Raw genomic sequence first — 26275 nt, 5'->3', positions numbered from 1 at the left:
TAATCGGTGTCTTATAAGAATTATTCAGTAATTAGCGTTTAAAGAAGATCTTCTTAAAAACAAATAGATGTGTGCCACGCAAAAGCAAATTACTAAGTTTAGCTCCATTTATCAACGAACAAAATATCATAAGAGTAGGTGGACGGGTTCGGAATGGCTTCGGAACTCAGCAATCTCACCTGACAAGAAGCACCCCGTCGTACTGCCTGCTTATCATCCCTTCACGCGTCTTGTTATAGCGCGCGAGCATTGCAAGCAGCTCCATGCCGGGGCACAAGCAACACTGGCGGCCGTGCGAGACAAGTATTGGCCTTTAGCAACACGAAATAGCATCAAGGAGCACATTAGTGCATTACTTGTTTCAAAGCAGCTCCACGTACGTCTTAAACAATCATGAGTGAGTTGCCATCCTATAGAGTCACACCATCCAAGCCATTTGCACATAGCGGTGTGGATTATTGTAGGCCAATTCACATAAAATCTGGCCAACTTCGCAATGCTAAATTAGTAAAATCATATATAGCCATTTTTGTGTGTTTATGTACGAAGGCTGTACACATTGAGTTATTGAGTAGCTTATCCACTGAGGCATTTTTAAATGCTCTCAAACGCTTTATTGCTCGTCGAGGTAAGGTGTCATGCATATACTCGGACAACGGTACAAATTTTCAAGGGGCAGCCAACTCGCTAAAGAAATTCTATCAACTGCTACACAATAAGCATCATCAAGAGAGGGTAGACACTGCATTAAAGGAGGATAATATAGAGTGGAGTTTCATACCACCACATGCCTTCCATTTTGGTGGTATATGGGAAGTGACAGTAAAATCTGCAAAGAATCACTTAAACGCGTTGTAGGCAATACTGCATTAAACTTCGAGGAAATGTGCACTGTTGTGCCGTAACCGGGAGTTGGTGCTCAGGGTCGGCACAGGATTCGGGAATTCCGGGTCGGAGAAAGAATTAACTCGTCACACTGTGTTAAATGAATTAACTGAATATATTTCTTTTGAGCAAGTTAACAATTGTCCCAGTTACTTATTAAGGGGATCCTGCAGTGACAGGCGAACTTCCTCGATGTCGATAATGTCAACCTTTCTAATTTTGTTTTCCCTATATCTGTCTTTGTTTAACGAAATGACATCTGTCCTTGTTTGATTGCTCGCCATCTCTCGCAAGATCCGGCAACTACTGTTGCTGCTCTTTTTGTCATTCTGCATCCGTATTTGCATTACTAAAATAATTTTTCGATGGATCTTTTTTTGTACGCATTGAATCTTACTTCTACTTGCACAATATTATTCCTACATGTTTTCCCAAGGGCAGATGATAAACATTATGTATGTATAAACTGCAGAATTTTTGTTTTAAGCAAATATTGTCGTCAGGTGACAGCTGTGTATGTGCCCAAATAAGTAATATTTTTAATTTTTTGGTGTTTTTGATATAAAATCGCGTTTGTTACCCTAGATTTTTGTGCGGACCTAAATTCTGTAAAAGATTTTTGCAATTCTATAAAGCCAATTAAAAGATCCATCAAAAAACGATAGTCGGTAAATCATACGGCTGCAGGATCCCCTTAAGTCCCGATATTCGCGTTATACTTGAGTCGCTTAACGATTATAACGATTACTAATTTGACGAATTAATGAGACAGTTATTGTAACGCACGTAAACGCTTAGATGTTGATTAGCGACTGCCCGCCCGATTGTACAATTCGGCGGTATTTATAATGTCGGAGTCGACATTCTGTCGCCAACTCGGGGGCTTTCGAGATAGCGTTGACCTCTCGTTGTCAGCGTCTTGCGCTGACCTTCGCATTAGCGCTTTCGGTCGTCCCGGAGTTGAACGCTCCTGGTTCCGGTGTTTTTTGGCGGATTTCAGAAATGACTTTAGTCGCTAGGGTCGGATTACTTTGCGACGCTATTTTATACTGCCGCGTGGCGGTTAGGCACCACGGTACAAAGGTCCAGCGTCACAATGATACGGAGCGGGTGTCAGAGCAGGATACGAACGCGAAATGTGTTGGGCGCCAGGTGTGGAGAAGGCCACACCACCTTTTGCTCCAAATAACTCGAAACGCGCGAAGTGACTCCAAAAGATTCTAGATAATTTACGCTAACGATTCTCTCTATTCTCGTAAGGCTCCAAACCGAATAACGCTGCTCTGACCGCTCGCGGCGGCTGCTCCATCAGCGGCAGAGGGTCGTAGTTCAATGACCGGGTAACTCGAGGAGACGTTGACAGTGGTTAGGCGAAACAAAAAAAGGAATCTGCGGTAAATAGATATCAGAAATTGTATTTGCACAGCATGACGGGATAGATTCCCATTACTTTTCGCGAAAGATACACGCAAAGACTCTACAAGTGGTCTTCAACAAATACTCGTATCACGCTAACTATTCTCCGCGATCGAGAAACGCAGATCTCTAGATAGGATCCGAAAGATAGAAATGTTACCCGAAAACGGAATATGACTCGCCCCAATAGAAGCGCAAACTCGAAATATTATCCGCAAAACAAGAACGCCAAACTCTAAAGGTTGTGAGCAACCTAGAATTATTATCCGCTAAATAGACACGCAAACTCTCAATAATATAGCCGCATCATAGAAATATTACCCGCAAAATAGAAATATTATCCGCAAAATAGAAATAGTATCCGCAAAAGAGAAATAGTATCCGCAAAATCCAAACACAAAACGTTAGATCGGATAGCCGCAAAATAGAAATATGATCCGCCAAGTAGAAATATTATTCGCAAAATAGAAATATAATCCGCAAAATAGAAACATTATCCGCAAAATAGAAACGCAAAACTCTAAGTAGGATAGCCGCAAAATAGAAACGCAAAACTCTAAGTACGGTTCGCCAAACAGCACCACACATCTAAGCACCACGCGAGTCTCACGTCCTCGGCAAGTGATCCGGACGTCTCCCGCGGGAGTCGCCGGGCGTACAATTTACACGCAGGGGCCGCGGTATGCCGCTATAATTACCTCCGAATCTAACACGCAAGTGAACGAAATGACTGTGGGCCGCGACGGGATTATAAAAGAGTTCCCATAGTACGCAACGAATATCTTACACTTAAATTACACGCAATGATACGACGGTTGAGCCGGGAAGGCAGGGACATCCCTCGCTATCTTTACGGGACAGTGCGAGACGGGGAGATCAGATCCGAAATCTTCTCAACGATAATCCCGAAGGATTCACGACAAGAATCCCGAAGGATTTACGATAATGACGCGTGGATCTCCATTCTAGATCCCACTCGCCTCTCTCAAAACGATACGTTACGGTACGCGACCCTCCGCTCCCGCTACTGCCCGTTACCTGGTTACCGGGATTGCTGGTCCCTCACATACATCGAGTCCTCGGCCCTTGTTTGTCGGGGCCCGCCGGGCCGCCGCTCTGGCTTACAATCGGCCCCTGTAGGTCCTCGCCGGACCTCCCTTCTCGCTCGCAATCGGTCCTCGCAGGACGTCCGCCGTTGCTCGCCGCCGGCCCAACAGTCGCGATCCCTCTCGCGCCTTCGGCCCTCGGCGCCTTGTTCGATGGTGCGTTTCCGCCCCGTCGGGTGGCGCCAGTCTGCCGAAACTAGGGCCGTACGGCCGCTTCCTCCTGAAAACGTCACTAAACGGCCAGCAATGCCCGCGCAAGATAAATCGGTCTACTCCATCGCGAGGCTGGAGTCCGGGGCTCCGCACGAGCCACAGGCTCATGTGACGGGCACACGGTGCCACGTCACAACTTATAGGAGGCAACTCGGTGCTGCCAAGTATACTAATAAATAATTATAACGTTGTGCGCTCACAACATCCCTTCCTCCGCGGAAAAAGAAAATACAAAGTTTTTCGTTATTTATTTCTGCGTGTATTTCTTTTTCCTGAGAGGTTACAATCTAATTTTCTTATATGCTAATATGTACGCTATGCTTTCACCCTTTACATTCTTAATGGTTTCTTTTTCTCTTCATTAAATAAATTATTACAATTATAATGCTTATTACGGCTACAATTACGGTCGCGGAACCTATGGGATATATAATATTCTTTCGCAATAATTTCTTTACAGTTTTTAGAGAATTAAATCGTTCGATTTAATTCCGGGGAGGGAAGGGTTTTAATGTTCCAACGATAGCTGGGTTCAGTCCGACATTTATCGGCTCGCAGTTATTGGAATATTATATGTTTATTCGTCAATTTTTAACGATAGCTGGGTTCAGTCCGACATTTATCGGCTCGCAGTTATTGAAATATTATTCGTTGATCGTAAGATATAATTATAAAGCACTACGAACGAGCTTATAATTCGCTAGCCCCTTTCATGGAATTATTTATAATATTCTTGTTTGCAAAAACGCTTGGTTAGTTATTTTCTACTTTTTTTTTAATTTTATCTAAACTTAAACTTAATTTTATTAATTCTGACGGATTTCTGATTACCGGTTCTAACTTTACCCCGAATGCACCCGGAGAGACGCTATTAACGCTATAAACGCAAACGCCATGAACTTCGTTCGAAGAGCCAATAGCGCGACAGCGATAGCAAGCTCCCCGAACGCAGCTTAAGCGCCAATAGTATTTCGTGCCTTACCTCGAAAATAATAGCGAAAATAGCGCGAGTGATGACGTCACGCTGCCTTTACAGTGACGTCATCATCGTATATCACAGCGCCACAAAGCGTCTCCTCAAACAGTTTTAGACGATAATTGTGCTAATAGCGTGCTCCCCGAATGCACCCCTGGGCTCTATCGACATCGCGGCGCTACTAATGTGATGGGTGTAGGAATAAACAGTATTCGGTTTTACTGAACAGAGAAGTGAAGTCTTTAATTCCACAGACGCACGATACAAACGTTAGCGACGACAGCGAATAAATTTCTGAAGAAAACGCGGGAAGTCTCTGGGAAAGAACATAAACTATATAAAGCTAGAGGCAAACCTGAATAAACTAAAATGAATTGGCTACAGCGCCATCTATAAAGACCTTATAATGATTGCACTGAATTGTCTCTTTAACACTCCCCCGCAATTTTAGCAACTTTACATATTTAGAAATAAAAACTAAAGCATACAAACTCCAATACGTGAGCGCAATTTAACAAACCGTTCACCTGTCAAACCTTTTGTTAACATGTCTGCAGTTTGATCTTCACTAGGAATATATACTACCTCTAACTGTCTACTACTGTAAAGTTTTTTTACAAAATTGTATTTAACATCTATATGTTTAAGTCTACGATGTTCCCATTTACTTAGTAAATGAATGCAAGATTGATTATCTTCAAAGACAGTAATTTGTCTGTTACAAATGATCCCTAAATCGCTTAATAATTTCTTGAACCATATATCAGTTGCAGCTGTGGTCAACGCTACATACTCCGATTCTGTTGACGACAGAGCTATAGTTGCTTGCTTCCTAGTCACCCATGCCACCGTAGCTCTATAAACTTGAATAAAATATCCAGTAATAGATTTTCGATCACTATCGTTGGCCCAGTCAGCATCTACGTACGCAAGTAGTGGTTCATCGCTCTTCTTTCTTGGAAAAAACAGTCCATAATCTAAAGTTCCTTTGATGTAGCGCAGAATTCGCTTTAGACCTTTCCAATGACTTTTGTACCACAGTTTTGATATCTACTGTAGTAGTTGGTCGCTGCACTTAAATCTGGTCGAGTGTAGAGCATCAAGTACATCAGGCATCCGATCAATTCCCGATACGGCTTCGTTTCGATGACACTCTCTGCTCCTTCTTCACTTGTTGAATTGACTCGTGTTTCCATTGGCGTTTTGATTGGTTTACATTCAGTCATATTGAAGCGTTCCAGGAGCCGTTCCATAAAGGCACGTTGACTCAGAAACACTCCATCCGGCTGAATCTCGATCTTCATTCCAAGAAAATCATGTGGTATTCCCGAGTCTGTAATTGGAAACTCGTGCATTAATATGTCTCTTAGTTCAAGTAGCTCGTGTTCGTCGTCACCTGCGATGATAATGTCATCTACATAAAGTAAAAGATATAACTTGCTGCGTATCGTAATTCGTATATATAGACATTTATCACTTTCAGATCTTTTAAAGTTATGACGTTTTATAAATTCGTCAAACCTTTCATTCCAGGCACGTGGCGCTTGTTTAAGGCCATAGAGAGACTTATTTAGCTTACATACCAGTATATTTGTTGTAGATTGTTCCTCAATACCTTGAGGGATTTTTATGTATATGTCCTCTTCTATTTCTCCATGCAAGAATGCATTCTTCACATCTAGTTGCCTTGTAGACAAATTTTCGTGGTTGATAACGGAGAAAAGTGTTCTAACAGTCGTAATGTGCGCTACAGGTGCATACGTTTCTGTGTAATCAAATCCTCTTCTTTGAGCGCACCCCTTCACTACCAGACGAGCCTTATACCGATGAATATTGTTATCTTGATCTCGTTTAATCTTAAATATCCATTTAGTGTCGATAGCCTTCTTGCCTTTCGGTAACTCTGTAATTGTCCATGTGTTGTTCTTCAATAGAGATGTGATTTCTTCTTGAACTGCATTGTACCATTTGTCCTTATCTTTTCTTTGTTTAATATCATTGTAGTCTTCTGGAACATCATCGACAAATGCTTCAGCGTTTAGCGCTATTCCAATGTAGTCCTCTAAGTATTTCGGTTTGGTTCTGACTCTTGTACTGCTTCTAGGTATAGTAGTCTTCTTCAGGTCATCCATTCCTGACTTGTTCGTGTTTCCATCTTGATCCACTTCTTCCTCTTCAGCACTCTCAAAGCTTCCTTCTGTGCTGCTTGAGTTCCTATCCCTACTTAAGATCGGTCTTGTTTCAGCTGCAGGTGTATCCTTCTCTTGTATTTCTGTGGGTATTCCCTTATAGAAGTCTTCATTAATGCTATACCTTGATTCATTGAAGATTACGTCGCGACCAAGAATAATCTTCTTTTCTTCCGGACACCATAGGCGGTAGCCATTCGTACAGTATCCAACCATTAGACATTTCTTGGAGCGTGAGTCAAATTTTCCTCCTATCAGTTCCTTAGGTAGTCGTAAGTAGGCAACACATCCAAATACTTTCAGCTTCTGAACGTCTGGCTTCTCTCCGTACCAAAGTTCTGCCGGAACTTTCGCTTTTATCGCTTCTGTCGGACTCCTATTGATAAGATAGACTGCTGTAAGGACGGCTTCAGACCAAAACATTTTACTTAACTGCGAATTTAAAATCATACAACGTGCTCTTTCTATAATAGTACGATTCATGCGTTCTGCAACGCCATTTTGTTGTGGTGTATACCTTATCGTAAACTCGTATTGAATACTTCGTTGAGCACAATAACTTTTCATTTCATTGGAAAAGTACTCACGGCCATTATCGCATCTCAATCGACTTAGCTTCAAGTTGAAGTGTGCTTCAGCCATTGCGTGAAATTGCTTGAAATATTTGTAAACCTCACTCTTTTCGCTTTAACATATATGCTGCGGTGAAGTGAGTGTAGTCGTCAATAAATGTCAGCAAATATTTCTTCTTGTCGTGAGATTCTGTACCCATAGGACCACATACGTCGCTATGCACTAATTGTAGTGGTCTCTTCGCACGTACACGAGTTTGTGAATGAGGTAATTTTGTCTGCTTACCTGTTATACACACTTCACAACGTTCAGCCTTGTTGGTGTGATCATTCCACTTGATTCCGCATACCATAGTTGGCAATTTCCGAAGCGCATCATAACCTAGATGGCCGAATCGTTTGTGCCAAACTTCACTGTCGGTCTCGGTGTTACATACGTTCGCAATCACAGGTTCGGTACAAAATTCAAGCTCGTAGAGTCTGCTCTTCCGATAAGCAACTGCTACAATGGAATCTTCTTTCTGTATGATACCTTTCCCATCGCTAAATTGTATCTTGTATCCATTCATTTCTAACTTTCGAACAGATAACAAATTGAATTGAAGGTGTGGTACAAGCAACACTTCTTTAATTATTATTGATCGTGCATGTCCATTTACTTGTGTACGCACCTTAAGTTCTCCGCATTCCGTCGCTGTCAGTTTATGACCAGATTTCGCTACATGTATCTGTATTGGTTTCTCCAAGGTCTTGACGTTCACAAGCTTCTCACTCGGACGAGCCAGATGTTCTGTTGCGCCTGAATCTAGAAACCAGGTTGAAGTTCCTTCGTCAGTTTCCACATTGAATGCGTACTCCTCTTCTGCACCTTGCTTCTTCCCGTAATTCTTCGTGGTTAGATTTGCACTTCCAGATTCTCCCTTATCCTTCGGTGGATTCCTGCAGTCAGCTCTCTTGTGACCATACTTTCCACAGTTATGACACTGAAACGTGAACCTTTTCTGAAACTTGTCTTTTGGTTTTGCACTGCTACCTTTCTTGAAGTTCTTGCTTGTTGCAAACGCCACATGTTTATCATCTTTTGCTTCAGAACCGCAGCGCTTCGCTTCATCATCTAGTAACCTATTTTTGACAAAGCTAATCTTGAGCTGTTCGGTCGATAACGTTTCCAGAGCAGTTACCACCGCATCATATTCCGAAGGTAAAGTCAACAGTAGATGGCACACTACATCCGTTTCTTCAATCATGGCTCCCGTGGATTTCAACTCGCGAATGAGCCTATCAAACTTCAGGAAGTGTGCACTCATTGTCTCTGATGAATCACACTTCATGGTCAACAGCTTTTTCCGTATCCTGAGTTGACTTGCAATGCCTTTCCTTTCGAATGTATTTTTAAGAATAGTCCATATTCCGTGCGATGTTTCTTCATCCTTTATGTATTCCAGATGGCTGTCTGCGATTCGTTGCACAATCAACGATTTACATTTCCGATCGCTCTTCTTCAGTATTCGTAACTGCGCTTCCTTCTGTGCTCGCTGTTCCGCGGTGTCCGTGGCACTTAACTCGACCATCTGAGTTACTGATCTCTCGATGAATTCCGTTAGATCATGTTCCTCGAGCAACGTTTCCATACGAAACTTCCAGTTACTGTAGTTACTGCCATCGAATAAAGGGACCTTGTATCTATCTTCATCCGCCATGATGCACGTTACAAGAGACAGATTTTTCCCGAACGTATAAAGGTTTCCCTTATTTCCACTCGCGTTATCTTGCTGGGCGTATCTGGGCCCATAACCTGATGATGGGTGTAGGAATAAACAGTATTCGGTTTTACTGAACAGAGAAGTGAAGTCTTTAATTCCACAGACGCACGATACAAACGTTAGCGACGACAGCGAATAAATCTCTGAAGAAAACGCGGGAAGTCTCTGGGAAAGAACATAAACTATATAAAGCTAGAGGCGAACCTGAATAAACTAAAATGAATTGGCTACAGCGCCATTTATAAAGACCTTATAATGATTGCACTGAATTGTCTCTTTAACATAATGTTATCGAGACTGTTTCCATGCTGCGCATGCGTTCCTATGCTTGGCGCTTTCGTAGTATGGGGACGGCGAGATGACAAGCTCAGCGCAGAGGGCAGCACTGAAATTGGGGACATGTTATATGTTTACGTTTAATGAGTAGAGAGGTTTGGAGAATTTTTTAACATATGCCGGGGGAATGTGTGTGGCATATGGATGTAAAAATAAGGGAGGGCATCAGTTCCCGAGGGACAAGATGATGAAAAAACGGTGGATCACTGCTATAAAACGCGATTTATGTCCGAATACAAATTCGCTGTGCACAAACCACTTTAGACCTGAGGATTATATTACCACCGGCTTTAAAAGTAGTGAGTTTACAATAAAATTAATAGACATATCTATAATGAAACATATGTTTAGTCGCAAATTTGTATTCGAACATAAATCCTCGCGTTTTATAACAGTGATGATCCACCGTTTATTTTTCATCATCTTGTCATTCTTGTCCTTCGGGAACCGATGCTCTCCCTTATTTTTACATCCATATGTCACACACATTCCCGGCATGTTAAAAAATTTCGAAATATTCACGTTTATGTACACAGATTTTCTCGTTAACGATATGCTCGGTACTCAGTGACAGCTCGGTGCGTCTCCAACTTTGCTGGCGCCCCTAGCAGCTAAGAGTGGCGCTCGCCGTCCCCATATTCTCGACCGGCGACTAGTGTGTCGTCACTATCGTCCCGTCGCTCGATTAGTGAGCACGTATCCGAGCGTATTCACGCAAAGAACGAAGATTCTAGAAAGAAAGGAATCGCCCTATATATTCGAAGCTCGTATTCCCGAGCATCCTCCAGGATCAGGAAAATTACTCTCGTGAGTTATAATTTCAGTAATTTCTGGAAGAGGAATAATCTGTCCTGAATTCGAAACGCAATACGAGCGGCAATCGCCGAGTGGATGGCCACCGCGGTTGTACAAGATACACGCGGTTCGTGTAAAGGAGAACGGCCATTGTTATCTTATTTGGATTTCTCTTGCGTTCCTATCACAACGTTTCTATCGAAACGTTGGTCCTTTGGACACTCTGAGGTAAGAAATCTTAGCCTTTAATGGCATTTTTATCGGGAATTATGAGAAGTCTGTAATCAATTCTTGATTATAGATAAAATCAGAGACGTCTCGCCGAGGCACTTCGGTGCACGAGTTAAGATTCGTTATCATGCGCATGATTCCAAAGGATATTCTTATCCTTTCGTTGAAATATAAGATGATTTTAAAGGATTAATTATCCTCTTTTTGAGTTAACACTCGATGAGCATATTAGTGGAATAAGATTATCGTCGACGGATTACCAAGTAAATTCTTACTATTAATCATTGTTTTCTTGAAAGTTCTTGTTTAATGATGTTTAACTGACTCGAGAATATCTTTTACAGAATTATGGATAATCTGTACTAACTTTGTTTTGCCAAGAGCATATTATTTACATTTATAATTCCTTTTCTAAATTACTTGCATTGCGTATACAATTCTTACGATATTTCATGCGTTCAATTTTATTCTTACTTGCGTTTTTTGCGTTCATTTCTGACATTAATAGCGTTTTACTTCTTGCGTGCGTTTCAGTTTCATTATTAAATATTATTAGAGTTTGCATAATATCATTTGCGCAATCTAATCTGTATTCGAGCCTTTATACGAGAAAGGACGAAAGAGATTATTCGAAATCTCCTATTATTTATGCGATACATTATTCATATATGTGCATGCTGTACTTATTTCGTTTGATATTATTTGATATTGCGATGTATTATTTACTTATGTGTCTCGCTTGGAATTAATGGTGATTGAGTTTGCTGATTTTTATTTCATGTTAGTGTGAACTATTATTCCTACTTTCTATTGATGTTTACATGAAATACTTGGTTCAGAGTGTCAATATACAGGAATCCTTTCCTAGATATTGAGAGAATTATACTGAAAAACAGAAGAGTTTATATCACAAGGTTGTACTTTTCCTTCACGTAAATCATCATTGATTCCAACAGCAATTATTTCTTGAAATGATTTGGAAATTTATATCGTCTTTGCTATAATTTTATTGAACATTATGTTTCATGTGGTTTATATTGAGAACATTTAATGTATTTCATACTGTTTAAATATCTGTTTCTGCTTCAAATGCGCAATGTGTTACCTAACTTGAAACTTACATTGATTCAAAATTATAGAACTAAATTTCTGCAATTTCTACATGTACTGTTCTTTCATCACCCTCAAAATAAAAGTGTCTGGATCTTAGTTCTTGTACATCCTTTTTTAATTGTATAATTTACGTTATCAATTTTTTTCATTACTATGTACGGTTCTATCCACTGCGATTCTAACTTCTTTGATCTTTTTTGCCGAACCGTTTCATCATATAATAATACTTGATCCCCTGCTTTAAATGTTTCTATATTTGCTTTTTTATCGTACTGTCGCTTCGCTTTAATTTTTTCTTGCTTAGTGTGTTCTCTCACTATTTTGTTTGTTGCGCGTATCCTTTTTCAAAGTTCTTGTAATGTTGCGCGTAATTATTATAAGTATACGTAAGTTTTGGAGGTTTCGTTAAAGCTGTCGGTAATATAGCTTGGTGACCGTAAACTAACTCGAACGGTGTAAAACCTGTCGTGGTGTGAGGGTTGTAAAGATAAAGATATATACTTTATTTACCCCGAGGGGTCTTAAAGGGCGTTTTTGAAAGGACGTACCCAACCTTATCCAAGTCAAGGGGGGCAAGGGCGTTTTTTAAATGGACGTACCCAACCCTATCCAACTCATCCATTACCATTACCATTTCCTTTGGACCAACGGTTTAACGTCTCTTTCGAAAGACGGAGCCCAGTTTTTCTATTTAGGGTTACCTCTCTCCGCTAGATGAGAAGGGCAGCGTTTTTGCTGAGAAATTCTCAGTGGCCTAGCGGGATTCGAACCCGGTTCTCCGGATTACGAATCTGACGCTCTACCCACCAGACCAGCCGTCACGTGTGGGGGGTTGTATTATATATTATATGTAAACATCGCGTAGGGCAACCATTCATCCCAATTCGTTTGATCTTCATTTATATAGTGTCTCAAATATTCGGCTAATGTGCGATGCAATTGCTCCAATGCTCCGTTACTTTCTGGATGATAAGCTGTTGTTTGTATTTTTTCAATTTTTAATAATTTACACACATTTTTGAACATTTCACTAGTAAAATTCGTACCCTGATCCGTGAGTACTTTCTCCGGTATTCCGTGTTCTAACACGATTTTAATAACAAAAGATTTTGCGACAGTGGCTGCTTCTTGATTTTCTACGAGAATTGCTTTACTAAATTTCGTCAAGCTATCTTGGAATGTCAAAATATATTTATTTCTGCTATTTGTAATAGTTAGTGGTTCTACAATGTCAAGGGCGCATTTTTCGAATCGTCTTTGTGGCGTATCCGTAATTGATAAAGACATTTTCGTTTTTCTGCTCAGTTTATTCTTTTGGCAGTATTCACATTTATTTATATAATCTTCGACATCTTTAGTAAATCCATTCCAATTGTGAGTTAACTGGATTCGATTTAAAGTTCTTGTGACTCCCTGGTGTCCTCCCATAGGTAAGTCGTGATATTCGTGTAATATTTGCAGTTCATCTTCTGCCGAGTATTCTCTCGGGATTTCTTCTTGATGAACGTTATTTATTAGTGAGTCCTCCATTATCGGGTTTCGACTCAATGCGTCAACGTTCGCATTCATTTCTTCTGCCTTGTGGACGACCTCGTAATCGTACTCTTCCAGCTTGAGTCTCCATCTAATTAATCTCAAACCGGGGTCTTTTACGTTAAATAACCATATTAATGGTCTATGATCAGTAACTATTTTAAATTTCGTTCCATACACATAAGGTCGGAAATGTTTTACGGCCCATATGATAGCTAATAATTCTTTTTTCGTCGTATTATAATTTTACTCCGCTTTGTTTAATACTCTACTGGCGTATGCTATCGGCCTGTCTTGTCTTACTGTTTCTTGTGATAACACGGCTCCGATTGCATAGTCGAATGCGTCTGTAGTTACTAAGAATTCCTGACTAAAATCTGGGTAATTTAATATAGGTGCTGTGGTGTATGTAGAGTCGTGATCGTAGCGCACGGGAGGGGCATGTCTGCGTGTGTCGAGCGAGACGTCTTTGAGAACGGCCACTCAGGCGGAAACCGGCGTAGTGCTCACATGTATTTAAACTTCGGAGTAAACTCGATTATTTGCAGAGGTGTACCGTTATTTATTCCCCCGCACAGACATCACAGGTGCAGTAGTTAGTTTTTCCTTTAATGTTTCGAACGCCATTTGTTGTTCGGCTGCCCAAATAAATTTTTCTCTCTTTCTCAATAGTTTTGTTAAAAGTTTTGCAATTTTAGAAAAATTTTCGATAAATTTTCGATAGTATCCAGCAAATCCAAAAAAAGTCTGGACATTTTTTGATCGTTTAGGCGTTTTACACCTTATCACTACTTGTATGTTGGCAGGGTCTAGTAGTATTCCGTTTTCTGAAATAATGTGCCCTAAATATAATACTTCTTTGCGCAAGAATTTGCACTTATTGGGTTGAAGTTTGAAACGATATTTTCGTAATCGCTGTAGTACTTCAACTAGACGCTTGTTGTGTTCGGTCAAAGTTGCTCTGTATACTACAATATCGTCGAGATAAACGAGACATTTGATACCTTCTAATCCCATTAGTGCTGCTAATATTGCTCGCTGAAAAGTCCTTGGCGCGTTCTTTAGTCCAAAAGGCATTCGGTTAAATTCGTAGTGTCCATTGGGTGTGGAAAATGCTGTCTTCTTTTTATCTCTCTCATGCATCGGTATCTGATGGTAACCGGATGCGAGATCTAACGTTGTAAATTTTGCCTTTCCTAATTTATCATGTATTTCTGCAATATTTGGCAATGGGAATGAGTCTCCTATTGTAAGGTAGTTGAGGTTACGAAAATCTATAACGATTCGAAATTTTATTTTTCCTGAAGCGTCAGGTTTTTTAGGTACAGCAGAAATACACTAATATTGGAGAATTCCACGGGCTCGTACTAGGGCGGATAATTCCATCTTTTAGCATCTTGTTAATTTGTCGATTTATTTCTTCCTTATATTTCTCTGGCAGGCGATAAGGTCGGATGTTCACCGGCGCGCTATCTACTCGCGTCGGGATCCCATGTTTTACCTCCGGGGTACATGTTAGCTTGTCGTTCTCTAAATGGAATACATTGCAATAATCATCGCATATTTGCTCTAACGTTTTTTTTTCCTCGTTATTTAAATGATCCATTCTTAATTTACGACGTAATTTTTCGCGTCGCTCGGTAATTGATTCGCGCTCTTCTGTCGGCTGTAACGTAAGTATGTCGGCCGTGACAGTCACCGGTACCTCTTACATGCGGGGTGATTAATTTGACGGGCTTTTTAGTAACGTTTACTACGCTTATTGGACAGATAAAGTCTATCGGTTTTACCATACAGTTACCGATAAATACTCCCGGAATTGTCTCTTTACCCTTTACGATACCTACTCTATTAGTGTTGGTTATCGCGAATATTATTGTTTCGCTGCGCGGCGGTAAGGTAAATTTTCGTTACGGCTGTAGTTTAAACGTTGCGGTACCGATTTTTAATCGATGTTTTTTTAGAAAATCGATTCCCAGAATGCCTTCGTAGTCCATCGGGAAATTGTCTCGTACTACGTACATCGTATGCCGTAGTGTTTTCTTGCCTACGAGTATTGTGGCTCTTATTTTTCCGAGGGTGTATATTTGATGTCCAGTTACGCCGGTTAGCGCTATTTTCTTTTCTCGTATTTTAGTCTTATCTTTTAATTTTCCTACCTTTATGAAGGTAATGGCGGCTCCAGAATAAAGTAAAAAATTTAGTTTTTCCTTAGTTGCTTCTCACATCAGGAGAGTGACAAGGTCTAGATTAAAATTCTTATCCGTTTTACCTGTCACTTGAGCTACTCGGTACTCGAGCGCGTGTCGCGTCTTATGCTTTCTTGGTTTCTTTTCTTTGTCGCTGCCGCTGCTGCTGCTGTCGCTATATGACGTTTCATCATCCGGTGTCTTATTTCCTCGACTCTTTTCTGTCGCATTTATCGGTTTCTTTTCACGTGTATTATGTTTAGATTAACGAGTCCGTTCCTTTTCGGGCCGTCCGTTCAGTGACCAACAGTCCTTCCTTTTGTGTCTTGCTTTCTTGCAGTGGGAGCAATATTTCTCAACGGTATTTATTCCACTGGGTTTTTCTGCTCTCGGGAGAGAAACATCTATTGGCGTATCGGCTTGTACGGCATTCTTGTCCGTTATGGCCTAGCTTTCCGCATTTATGGCATTTAACTCCGACGCTTCGAGCTTGTCGGGTTTGCTCCTGACCGTTTTTGGTTCGGTCGGTATCATATGTCGAGCGCTGAGGAGGTCCTTTCAATTTCTTCTCGGACGTGCGGCGCCTAAAATTGCCGCTGTAAGGTTAGCGTAATTTCGTGATCGCACAATAGTTTGAATGTCATCTCGGAGTCCTAGCTGGAAATTTTTTAGCGCTAGCTCCTGTATCGTATCTAATATCGTTTTTCTTTGTTCTGAAGAATGTTCACGGCCTTCGATCATTGATTGATAAAGTTCCATAGATAATTTATCTACACGGAGTCCGTATTCTCTCGCGCTTTCGCCTGGCTTTTGCCGGAGCATATTAAATTCTTGTTGAATGTGCGTAGTGCTTCGCTCTGCTAAATAGCACATTTTTATTTCCTGCTTCTATTGAGCAAAAGAATGTATGTCTCGCGTTTGGAAATTGTACATTGCCTTTCCCGTTAATTTCGTGCAGAGTATAACCTTTAACAACAATTTTTCCTGTGCGGGATTAATTTTGTTCATCGCATAGGTGCTTGCATTTAGGAATTTTTGTACTTGACTGCGCGAAGTTCCGTCGATTTCCGGAATCATATCGCGGGCTTCTCTTAATTTAATGTACGTATTTACGGGATTGTGTTGGTTTCTAACGTCTTTCAACGTTCGTCCGTAAGTTATGTCGAATGGACCGTTACTGAAGGCGCGTCGGACTCTGTTGTCTTTGCGTTCGAAATTCGCGGTCTCTAATCTCTGCAAGCGATTTTGTATTGCTCGTCTAATAGTTCGCCAAGTACGGATTTTTACATGCCTGGGCATTCTTGCGCAGGCTCTAAAACTCGACGTGGATTATTCGCGGGTGTCCGTTGGTTTTCTGACCTCAGACGATTTATTTCCGCGTCTACTTATTCGTGTGTTACCGGTATTTCGTGTACGTTTTCGCGGGATGCATTAGCTTGAGCCGCTTCTCTTCGCTGACTCATTTTTCCGGCCTTGGGAGTATAATCGTCTTCTTCCGGATCAAACACGCTATACTGTCGTAGGACGTTAGCGAGAATTCTCTTCTCCCGGAGTTATTACTTGGGTGCAGTCTGAGTGCAGATTGATTGTCGCTCCCGCCAAAACTATTTTGTGCCATACTAGCGGCACCCCTGAAAAGGCAGCGCCGATATTAGTTGATGGCGCCACCAACAGAGGGGTCTCACCGCGTAGAGATGAGCCACGCGTTTATTTACGCTCTCTTGTCCGTTAAACGCCGAACAGTTAACATTGTTACGCAAAAATTGTACGAAACATTACGAGCAATAAACGACGTATTATTTTCAAAAAAGCGAGTCAATCAATATCATGAACAATAGGTTAAGATAGTGATAAATTTAGATTAAATGTGATTGTTATACAGGGTGTTTCAGAATTGCACAGCACTTTTTTAGGAAAATATTTTCTAGGTCAAAATGAACAAAAAAGTTTATATAAACATATGTCTCAAACTTATTTATTAGTAAGATATTAAAGAATAAAGATTAACAGTAAAACGTTTAAAGTATGTTTTCGAAGTGGCCGCCATTTTGTTGAATGCAGCATTTAGCACGATGTATCCATATGTTTCTCTGGCACGTTTTATGGCATCAGGATTATTCCCGATAGTTGCTACAGCTTCCTTTATACAATTTCTTAATTTTTCTTGCGTGCCAATAGGTCTACAATAAATTTTATCCAACCCCATAGAAAATAGTCTAATGTTATTAGACTATTTTCTATGAGGTTGGATGAAGTTTTTAGTTTATTGTAGACCTATTAACACACAAGAAGAATTCAACAACACGGCGGCCACTTCAAAAACAAATTTTAAATGTTTTACTATCAAACGTAATCTTTACTGTTTAATATCTTACTAATAAATAAGTTTGGAAAATATGTTTATATAAACTTTTTTGTTTATTTTGACCTAGAAAATATTTCCCTAAAATAGTGCCGTGCAATTATCAAACACTGTATATATATATATAGATTGTAACCCCAAGGGAAACAATAAATTCATTTATCTAGTATTTCATCTCATAGATACAATAGATACTCTACAATAACAGCCTTTATCACAAAATCTTATTTAGTATAAGTAAAGCCACGATTTTAATAAAAATATAATAAGAGAAATTTGCTGAAATGGCTCGAGAGTGATAAAATCAACCGTTGCATTACTTTCTTCGGTATAATGTGTTTAAAAATTTTTCCTACATTCTACGATTTTTTTTTTACCATTTTTCTCGGATTCAGCATGTAATACTAAGAGAAAAAAATGAATTTAACTGCGTGCTCCTCAAAATGCCTAAAATGCATACCGTACTTTGACTTTAGATTCAAAATCAGCGATCTCAAAAACTCTCGGATACATATAGTTTCGAAATGTTATTTATGGAGAAAATTTTTTGACTACAGTGCATTTTATAAAAAACCAAAATTTTTTAATTAAAATTTTAGCATTAATCTGCCATCTTAAGTCAACCGTCGAGTATTTTCGAAATTCGACTTTAAATTTAGAATTAGCGACTCAAAAGACTACTAAATATGGAAAAGTAAAGACATCGGAGTGAAAGAAACGTTAGTTCCTTTAATTTCGGGACCCATTACATATACATATACATATACATGACATATGTCACTCTGTGCGTCAAAGGGTTAATAATTGAGCTTTACCCATTGTATTTATCATTACTGTTCTCGCGGCATAGTTATCATCGTATTCATTCCATGCTTTATATTTATTATTATAATTAGCATCACCTTCTTCCGGTTTTTCGGGTGGCTTCACATTTATTACTTTCTTCCAAAGTTTCTTAGATCTTAGAATTTCTTCTATCTTCTCGCTCTCCACAAAAAATAATGGTAAATATTTTCCTTTACACAGTTAGCCCCGATAACCTTGACCTTGACATATGTTGTCAAAGACATAACCCTGAGTAACTTTTCCTTATTACTTAATCGTCGCTCATTGCTTATTTAAAAGTTATAAACAAAAAAGTTTGAGAAAATTACAAATTTGTGTCAGTGCTAAAGGAAGTAATTTGCTGATATATGTGTATATACAGTACACTGTTAAAGTAGAGATAAAATGTATTAATATAAAGTTGGCGTGTCCACCAAGAGAGGGTGCTGAGTACAGTTGAGTCAGAGACAGAGAGATTCAATTAAAGACTACATACAAAATTCGTTTCACCTTTTCTCTTTTATACAAGAAGATTGTAAACTTTATAAATAAAGTGGCTGTTCTATCTGGTCAATATAAAGCAGATAGCACTCTGTCTGATTTCGCACCTAAACGTGACTCGATAGTTAGTTAACCTGACGCGTTTATCTAGAAACATCCGTAACATACACATATAAGCGGAGGAGAAACTACCGTCTCTACCCTGCCGGCAGGGGTGGGTGGGAGTGGATCTCGGTTCGCGTGGAAAGTTGAACTATACAATGATAGACCTTGTTTTACCCTATATGCAGGGATGGAGTAGGGTGATTTTTGCTTTGATCTACCCCATCCTACCTTTGGTTACAGGGCGAAACAAGGTCTATCATTGTACAGTTCGGGTTTTCAACTTTCCACGCAAACTGAGGTTTACCCCCCTCCCCCCACACACTCTCGCCCTGTCTATACACGTATATTAACAAATTACTTCCCTTATAGACCTCGTTCCGCATAAACGTGTGGGCGAGGGAGGGACTCCGCTGCGCACGCATTCAATAAATCTCTACTATTATATAAAGGGGAAAAGTTTTTAGTGTTGTTTGGGGTAATCTTAGAAACTATTGGAGCAATTTTGAAAGTATTGTATATGAAGTAGGGGTAGAATTTCTCGGGGAGTGCTATAGGGTGTATAGTTTTTTGTTACCGATCTTCTGGAAACCGGATTTTCTAATTTCTTCAATTTTTCGGGAAATAATTGACGGAATTTCAAAGAATTGGGTATGAAACAGAAGTAAAATTTTCCGGGGAATGTTATAAAGTGTATAATTTTTTGTTACCGATCTTTTTGAAAGCCGGTATTAAAAATTTTTCCAATTTTTCGGAAATTAATTGACTGAATCGCAAATAATTGTATATGAAGTAGGGGTGAAATATATTTTACGGGGAGCGCCATGATGTGTACAGTTTTTGTTACCGATCTTTTTGGAAACCGGTTTTTTAATTTTTCCAATTTTTTGGGAAATAATTGATTGAATCTCAAAGAATTATACATGAAGTAGGGGTAGAATTTCCCGGGAAGTACTATAAAGTGTACTATTTTTTGTTACCGATTTTTTTGAAAACCGGTTTTAAATGACCGAATCTCAAAGAATTGTACATAAAGTAGGGGTTGAATTTCCCGGGGAGTGCTATAAAGTATATAATTTTTCGTTATCGATCTTTTTGGAAACTGGTATCAGAAGTTTGACGAATTTTTCGGGAAATAATTGATCGAATTTTAAAGAATTGTATATAAAATCAGGGGTAGAATTTCCCGGGGAGTGCTATAAACTGTATAGTTTTTTGTTACCGATCTTTTTGGGAATTGGTGTTTTTTTGGAAATTGGTTACGAAATTTTCCAGAGAGGGAGAGAGAGAGAGAGAGAGAGAGGAAGAGAGAGAGAGAAAGAGAAAGAGACTATTTGCGTGTCTTATTACATATGTCCTCCGGGGCGAAGCCCGGGTAACCAGCTAGTAGTATTTATAATTGTAATCATACAATTATGGTAGAAGCAGAGAATACTTTGTATTCATGCTTTCTAACATATAAAATTGTATATATACTTTTCTATATTCTCTGCTTTAACAAAAAAACTGTTTACAATTCACTGCTTTAAATGACTTTTCCTCGTTTATATATATACGATTTTCACATACATATTAGTCGTTTATGTCTTTCAATACTCAAAATAACTGCTATATTTTTCAAACTTCTTTTGTTAATAACTTTTTAACAAACAATGACCGAGGGCTAAAACCTTCTGAAGGTCACTCAGAAAGGTGACCTTGACAACATATATCAAGGTCAAGGTCATCGGAGGGTGGTCCTTTATAATAAATACATAATTATCAATATTTACCATTGTTAGTAATAATTTTTGTATTATTCCAAAATTTTTATGAAAAATTTTTATAAAATATTTAGGTACTACATATTTTTGGAAAATAAATTTTCAGTCTAGTAAGCAAAAAACATCAAGAAACATTTTAACTATATTTGCATTAACGTTACAACGTTGCTGCAATGTAGTTAAAATGTTTTTTAATGTTTCTTGCTTAATGGGAGAATATATATAAATATTTCTGTGCTGTCTGGGATAGCTGATAAATATAGAATTCTTTACAGTTTTTGTTTCAAAACGGGTTCAATCAATGCCGAATTATTTGTTGGTCTTAAATAAACTAATTAAAACGTTTGTTGAATAAGAGTTTCTCTTAAAGAGCCCAAAAACTGTATATCGTCCAGCTACCAGGGAGTGAAAGTGAGACGTATGTGGTGTGAATTGGCCGGGCAAATATGTATCAACCTATATTCCGAACGCACATTAATCGGTAAATGCGGTAAATGCGCATTTAGCATATAGCATATAGTCACATTACATGTACTGTAAAATCTGAGAAATAAAATATGCGTATTTATCGATAACTCACACCACATAGGGTAACTCCGGTATATACGCCACAGCTAAGGGAAACTTAATTTATCGAGTACTATTTACTATCTTTAAGGCAAATAAATTATACCAAAAAAAACTTTATACTGTCTAGACGTCAGGTACTTATATATATAGATATAGATATACTGGGTGAGGAAAAAGTCTGGAACCGTTGAAATATCTCGAAAACGAAACATTTTAGAAAAAAAATGTTTTATACATAAGTTTTATACATAAGGGCTTCAACAAATGCATCAAACGGTGGTACTTATTTGACCTTGAGCGTAAGTATGGAGGAGCTTTCAAGGTCAACTTTAAAATTTTAAATGGAAACCTCTACTTTTTATTTAATATTCTTGTAGCTGACATCGAGAGCTTTTCAAAACACTATCAATAAACTTCTTCCGGTTAAGTACTTTTCGAGATATGAGTTAACAAAATTCAAGTACCGCCGGTATTAGCATTAGCCAAGGTGTACCGCGTGGAAGTTGCACGGTCGGATTTGCACCTCATTGTGTGTGCCCGTGTGTGTGTGTGTGTGTGTGTGTGCACGTGTGTGCGCGTGTGTGCGTGTATGTGCGTGTGTGTGTGGGGAGGGGGTGGGGGTAGAATTCCGTAGGTTTATATATGCGAACGTGATTTCCGTGCCATATTAACATATAGTAATGCATTACGCTCTCCCCACTTTGCCGCCTATGCGCAGACCGAGGATATTCTCTTGCTGAATGGAGAATATATCAGATGTTGCACATGGTCTGTGCCAAATACTAACAAATACTCTTAAGGATATGGACATGTCTACCAAATGTTCATGCACATCATGTTAGATAATATCATATCATGTACTTATAAAAAAAACTACTATATGCACTTTTACGTATTCCTACTTGCATAACTGCTATACATTATATAATCCTGTCTCTATACATGTTAAATGGTATACTTTTTAGTATCTGTGCATATCAAATCCAAATACACACTGTCTAGCTGCTTAGTTGCATACCATATACACCATATATACCAATATATAAACTGTAGTATTAATGAATATATGTTAAATATAATTATATTGATTAACACCCTCCCCACGCACATACACACACACACACACACACACACACACACGCACACACTAGACCGAGGGCCACATATATTGAGTCGAAAAGCTTATATCTTTACACGTCAAATCTGGACCTTTCAGGGCTTATCACTTTTGATATTCTTTCTCCTTAAACTCTAACCTACATCTTCGAATTATTTTTTAAAAAATAAAAAATAATAGATAATATTATAGATGCAGATTAGCATATTTCAAAAATGTAATCCCTTATATTAAAATCTTTAAATTTTATTTCTGCTCGCGCCTCGCGCGTTTTCACCCTCCGTTGACCCACCATTATTAACTCTTTTTCATTTTCTTCCATTTTATTTTCTTTTTTCGAAATCATCAAAAAATTAGAAAAATGTTGGCACTGGTTTCAAGAAAATCAATTCTTAATGAAAAATTATCCATTAATAAAAAATTAAACTTATCCTCCAAAAATATTAAAAAAATTTTGACTCTTATTTTATATATAATTCTTTAAGATTTGGTCAATTAATTCCCGAAAAATTGGAAAAATTTTATAACCGGTTCCCCAAAAAATCAATAACAAAAAATTATACACTTTATAGCAAACCCCAGGAAATTCTATCTTTATTTCATATACAATTCTTTGAAATTCGATCAATTAACTCCCGAGAAATTTGAAAAATTTCGTAACCGGTTTTCACAAAAATCGGTAACAAAAAATTATCTATAAAAATTATCTATAAAAAAAATTCAGCTTGATATCTCAAAATTTACGGAAATTGGAGCAGAAATCGGAAACCCCTTTATTATTAGCAATTTTTCTATAAATTCATCGTAGCCATCTTCAAAAAATTAGAAAATTTTGAAATCAGTTTCTAAAAAATCGGTTATGAAAAATTATACACATCTTCGCCATCCCCGAAAAATTAGAAAAATTTGGGCATTGTTTTTAAGAAAGTAACGAAAAATTATCTCTAAAAAAATTCAGCTAATATCTAAAAATTTGAAAAAATTAGAACAATTACGTACATTTTTTTAAACAAAAATCGAAAACCCCTTTAGAAAAATTGGAAAAACTTCGTAACCGGTTTCAAGAAAATCAATTCATTAATGAAAAATTATCCATTAATAAAAAATTAACCTTATCCTCCAAAAATTAAAAAAATTTTGACACGACTCCTATTTCATATATAATTCTTTAAGATTTGGTCAATTAATTCCCGAAAAATTGCAAAAAATTTGTAACCAGTTCCTAAAAAAATCGGTAACAAAAAATTATACACTTTATAGCAATCCCGGGGAAATTCTACCTTTATTTCATATGTAATTCTTTAAGATTCAATTATTTTCCGAGAAATTGGAAAAATTTCGTAACCGGTTTCCAAAAAGATCGGTAACGAAAAATAATACAATTTATAGCACTCCCCAGAAAATTCTACCTCTACTTCATATACAATTGTTTGAGATTCGGTCAATTAATTTCCGAAAAATTTTCTGATACTGATTTCCCCAAAGATTGGTAACAAAAAATTATACACTTTATGGCAATTCCCGGGAAATTTTACCCCCACTTCATATAATTCTTTAAGATTCGGTCAATTAATTTCCGAAAAATTGGAAAAATTTTGTAACCGGCTTCCAAAAAGATCGGTAACGAAAAATTATACACTTTATAGCACTCCCCGAAAAATTCTACCCTTGTTTCATATATATATATATATATATATATATATATATATATATATATATATATAATTCTTTTAAATTCGGTCAATTATTTCCCGAAAAATTAGAAAAATTAGAAAAATTGGTTTCCAGAAAATCGGTAGCAAAAAATTGGCCGCGACATTTTCATCCCCGGGAAATTCTACCCCTGTTTCATATACTTTTGGTAAAAATTCGGTCCACTAACAAATGAGTAGTTCGCGTACAGACAGACAGACAGACAGACGTGACTTATATATATAGATTACTTTCTGCTTGCACTGACATTAGCACTGACATAAACTGTTATATTTTTCAGTTACATTTGTTCATAATTTTTTAACAAACAACGAGCGACGACTAAAATTTTTTGAAGGTTTCTCAGGAGGATGACCTTGACAACATATCAAGGTCAAGGTCATTGGGGTTAGATCCGTTATTGTGCACTTTTACCAAAATTGTTATATACAAAAGTTGCATGACTTTGAGATGGTCATTACATAATGTATACATTTTTTAAATAAGTAGAAGCGTTTAAAAGATTTTAGGTCAATTTGATTTAAAAAAAATTTCTATTTTTTATTGTATTATCTTTTTCTACGAATTAATTTGAACAACCCGGGAAAAAAAGATTATATATAATTTGTCTCTATATGATCATGTATAATTATATATAATCTAGGTGCTTTTTATATATAATTTACATATAAATTATAAAAACTCATATATAATCATGTCAAATTGTATATGAAACATTATATATATTTAAATATATTTTAATTGCCTGTATAATTATATATAATCATGTATAATTATATATGATATCATATATAGGGGAGACCGAGACGAAGTCGTCACTATTTTTTCGGTGCCGATTTTTCACTACAAAACAAATAATTTTAGTAAAATGTAATATACCGTTGTAAAGAGTGAACCCTTGGCTACAAAATTGATCAAATCAAGGCATTTTTTGTCTACGTCGCTTTGTTCAACTAGTATAAAGTAAAAACGACAAAGGTGCAAAAATTGAAATGTTAAAATTGCCACACCCCCGGGGCGGAGTCGTTACTCCATTCTCAGACTGAATTTAAAAAAAAAATTTATAATTTCGATTATAAAAAATGATAGGATACATTTTATTGATTATTTTTTTTATATAAAAATGGGAACACACATTAATTAAAAACACGTTAGCGGAAAATAATTACAAGAAAAGCGCACATACTTATGTGCCCTACGCTCGCACGAAATGCACTGTTTCTCGTCAGCTCTGTTCTCTGTCACCTCTGAGCACACGCAGTACATAATATCCAAGTCCTCATCGGAATCCGACCACTGCTGCTTCTTTGACTTTGATTTAAGCCCGAGACCTCCATGATGTATCGTACGGCCACGTCATCTAAGTGTGCTATTTCATCATTATTCTTCTTCAGCAAGTCGTTCAACGTAGTTCTCGGGACTCCAAATTGTTTTGCGGCTACTTTTGTCTTAATTTTATCTTTTTTTATCGCAAGAATTGTCTTCCTGAGTTGCTTTTTATCGACGAGAATCGTTTTGCGATGGTACGTGCGTACAATTTTCTTGTAATTGAGAAATACAATGACGCATTTGCAACGAAAAATAGAGTGAAACCACCGGGATAAAGTCGTCACAGTGACGAGTGTGGTTTGGTGGCGATTTCGCCCCGGACACAGATTTTAAGTTTGATCGCTCATGAAATATTAGAAATCACCAAAATAAAAAAACTTCACTGGATTCGTGTTCAGCATGCATTACTCTTCAGAATCACTTATCTCGGGATTCGGAGAGAAAATAATATTTAAAATATTAAAAATTTTTGATGCGCAAAAAATTTCATTTTTGGCCTCCGAAAACACGTCTGCCTCAATAAAAATCAGAACATGGCATATAATCTCACTAAACTCCGTTGATCACATGGGCACCAAAAGTAGCGTTTACAATATTAATGGCGAGTTTACACAACATACAGATTTCGAGATAATTGTAGTGACGACTCCGCCCCGCTGACGACTCCGCCTCGGTT

At 38.0% G+C, this 26275-nt stretch overlaps 1 protein-coding gene across 6 annotated transcripts in view; it reads left to right on the top strand.

Annotated features, from left to right (window-relative positions):
• Nucleotides 1-26275, top strand: part of Shab (Shaker cognate b) — a 651715-nt gene that overhangs the window by 342277 nt on the left and 283163 nt on the right. The window lies entirely within an intron of this gene.

Source organism: Temnothorax longispinosus, chromosome 9, assembly GCF_030848805.1.
Source record: "Temnothorax longispinosus isolate EJ_2023e chromosome 9, Tlon_JGU_v1, whole genome shotgun sequence".
Classification (NCBI taxonomy): Eukaryota; Metazoa; Arthropoda; class Insecta; order Hymenoptera; family Formicidae; genus Temnothorax; species Temnothorax longispinosus.
The sequence above is the reverse complement of the archived record's forward strand: the minus strand, read 5'-3'. Positions and strand labels throughout refer to the sequence as shown.